We start from the raw sequence: 3,680 nt of genomic DNA, 5'->3' as shown, positions 1-3,680 counted from the left end.
CATGGGGGTTCTGGGAGGGAGACTTATGCTCACCTGATAGACTTTGGAGGTCAGAGGTTAGCGCTACTCTAACCTAACAGGAAACAGTGACAAGAGGAGACAGTTGAGCCCTGAAGGGGACAAGACAGACGGTGGACACTGGGGACAGGTTTCAACCTCTAGATCATATTCCAAGACACCCAGTTCCATGGCGCAACACATTTTCTCAGAGCACTGACTTGGGTTGGATTTCCACCATTTCACATGGGGAAAAGCAATTTCCCACCAGGGAAAACTGAGGAAAATCTCCAAAAGTAAGAGCAGAACCCCATCAGCGAGGCAGGTCATCCTCACCTGAGTTTGTTCAATCCTTTCCGTTTATCAAGAAAGAGCAGAACTTCAGCACCTGCTTTTAAAGCCATTAGCTTTTCCGTTCCCTCCCATCTAAAACTGGCATTTTGATGGGGGAGGCTAATCGGTCCAGTTTACTCTTTACCTGTTGGCTGGGACTGCCTTATGGGGGACACAAATACAGGTTGATTCTTCGATAACAGTCACCCACCGCTGGCTGTAGCGACTATGCTTTTCAAATGCACACCATATCATCTCAATGACACCATAATTTTAGCTGAGGTGTGGTGCATGAAGACACCTGACCTGTCTGCCAGCAGATACTGCCAGGGGAGCCATAACCATAGCACAAATTCAGTGAGAGTGGACCTGGTCCTCTTATCTCTCACTCTTCAAAACCAGTTCTCAAGGATGAATGACCAGCCTGGCTTTTCAGAGCCATGTGCTTGTAGCCCTGGCTAGCATTTATTGAATCAGGGTTTTTATTATTGTTTAGTTCGGTTCTGATGTGTGGTCTTTAATACATATCAGTGTGATATTAATAATCGTTATCAACTTGTGTAGATGGAGCGGCAGGCTCTGTCCCACCACCCGGCTAGCTTTACCCAAAATAATTACACGGAAACTGTATTCTTTTTAAAAACTGCCTGGCCCATTAGTTTCAGCCTCTTATTGGCTAATTAACCCATATTTAGTAATCCGTGTAGCACCACGAGGTGGTTGCTTACCAGGAGAGATCTTAACCTGCATCCATCTCGGAGAGGAGAGGCATGGCGACTCACTATGGCAACTGCCTGAAGCATCTCCCCAACTCTGCTTCCTTTCTCCCACAATTCTGTTCTGTCTACTCTGCCTACCTAATTTTCTGTCCTCTTAAAGGGCCAAGGCAGGTTTTTTAATTAATCAATGAAAGTAACACATAGACACTCCTCCATCAAACTTGATAGGCTCTAGAATCACCATGGAAACAAGGTTCTTGGCATGCCTATGAAGGATTATCTGGATAAGGTTAGCCTCTGGTCTGGTCTGTGAGGGATTCTCTTGTTTAGGCAGATTGAAATAGGAAGATCAGTCTTTTAAGGTGGGTGGCATCCTTCTCTGGGCTTGGATCTTGGGCTGCAACCTGAACACTGACATTCTTGTTTTCTGCTTCTTAACTGTGGGTGCAATGTGACAAACAGGCTTCAGCTCCGCTCAGTTACTTTCCTCCTAACCCCAAGTGGGCATACAAGCACCCAGACTGGAAGTGTGTGGCTGGCCATGTGGGTTAGCCCCAAATGTATGGGTACCATTTTGTACCTTCAAACTGAAAGCCAAACCACCCCTTTCCTCTTTATACTGCTTTTGTTCAGGACACTCTGTTGTAGCAACAAGATAATGAGGAAGGAAAGAGGAGCATTTTGCCACCTTTGTCTAGGGTATTTACCATGTGATTGGCTATTCTTCTCATCTCAAAGAGGCCATCTGTGGGAGACATACATTCTTTTTCTTCCCCCACTGGAAAAGTTTTTATTGAGACCACACCAGTTAATCAAAGTCTGGCACTAAGCACCTTCTTCCTTGGCAATGTGGTCTTTCTTGAGTGGTCCCATGAATACTTTCTTCTCCTCCATAGTCTGGAAATGACAGTGGCCAAACTTATAGGTGGTGTCAATGAATTTCAGGTCAATCTTCTCCAGAGCCCATCATTTGGTCTGTACCAGCAAGGACTTGTGGAGAGTGAGCGCTCGCTTCTTGGTTCCCATCACACAGCCTTTGAGCATGATGAAGTCATTGGCTACCTTACCATATGGACAAAGCCACCCAGTGGGTTGATGCTTTTGTCAGAAAGGTCAGTCAGTAGATGCATTGTTCTTGATCAGCTTGCCATCCTTGATAAGGTAGCCTTGACCAATCTTATAAATCTTCTTGTTGATTTCTGTCTGATGATGGTAGCCTTTCTGGCCTCTGTGGCTCGGACTGGGCATTATACATTCTTATAATGCTTTCAGCTAGAAGCAACCCATCCTTACCGAGAGCATCCTAGTCAGAAGCAGTTTGGCACAGGCTTGCTCTTCCAGTGTGTTTTGGTGAGAAAGTAGAGAGAACCCTTGATTTCTGTTTTATGTTTGTTAAAGTTTCTGTCTATCCTGGCTTTGAAGATGGTCTGGCCCAGCAAGCTAAGAACTGCTTGCATAGCCGGAGATTTATGTGGTTGGTTACATGTCAGAGTGATTCAGCTAGCCAGTGGGAGAGAGCACAGAGAACCCATCTTGGTCACTGTTCTATTGCTGTGAGGAGATACCACCTCACATGGCTACAGCACCTCTTATAAGAGAAAACATTTGACTGGGGTTTGCTTATAGTTTCAGAGGTTTATTCTGTTATCATCATGTTGGGGAGCATGGCAGCATGAAGGCTGACATGGTGCTGGAAAAGTTGGTGAGAGTTCTACATCCAGATCCGCAGGCAGCAGGAAGAGAGATTGATGTTGGGCCTGGCTTGGGCTTTTGAAACATTTGATCCCACCCTCAGTAACACACTTCTTCTGACAAGACCACACCTACACCAACAAGGCCACACCTCCTAATCCTTCTTGTAACATGACCCTCCTACACCACCTTCTCATGTAGTGCCACTCTGATGACTCAGCATTAGAATACATGAGCCTATAGGGGTCACTCTTTTTCAACCACCGCAGGACCTATAAGCACTTCTTTGATTTGAAGGCAAAGACAGCCTTAGCTATTGGAACTCTTGAAATATGTCCCTAGTTTCTTGGAAGTTAAAGGCTAATTTGAGCTCCTTGATTCTTTAGGTGGGGAGAATGGCCAGAGAGAATCTGGAAAGGGGTTAAAACTGAGCAATCACTGACATTTAGAATACTCCTTATCTCCAAAAACAAATTAGCTTTACAGGCTTTTAAAAGTCTATACTTAAGAGTCATTTCAGGGGGGCCGGAGAGATAGCTTAGCAGTTAAGAGCACTGACTGTTCTTCCAGAGGAGCTGGGTTTAGTTCTCAGCACCCACATGGCAGCTCACAACTGCCTGTAACTCCAAGATCTGATACACTCACAAAGACATACATGCAGGCAAAACACCAATGTGAACAACATAAAAATAAATAAATAATTTAAAAAAAGAGTCAGTTCAGAACTTATAGCCATACTGTGACTTTTAATTTTTTGAGCCTTCTCAAATAGCCTTTCCACATCCTGGGTGTGTATAAGTAGTCAGATTCATTTGATGGGTTGAAGATGGTTTGGTGGTATAGAGTTCACACCCACTGCAGGGTACCAGTAATGTATGTGGTGGTCAGACTATACCACTCCATCTGGTCAGGTCATTAGCCCTGAATTTAAGTGCTGTG

General features: G+C 44.8%; 1 pseudogene; it reads right to left on the bottom strand.

The window, feature by feature from the left end:
- Positions 1-1,874: 1,874 nt before the first annotated feature.
- LOC119815266 lies at positions 1,875-2,297 on the bottom strand (annotated as a pseudogene).
- Between the last annotated feature and the right edge of the window lie 1,383 nt (positions 2,298-3,680).

This window comes from Arvicola amphibius, chromosome 5, assembly GCF_903992535.2.
Source record: "Arvicola amphibius chromosome 5, mArvAmp1.2, whole genome shotgun sequence".
Taxonomy (NCBI): Eukaryota; Metazoa; Chordata; class Mammalia; order Rodentia; family Cricetidae; genus Arvicola; species Arvicola amphibius.
Note: the sequence above shows the minus strand (reverse complement) of the source record. Positions and strands in the feature narration are given on the sequence as shown.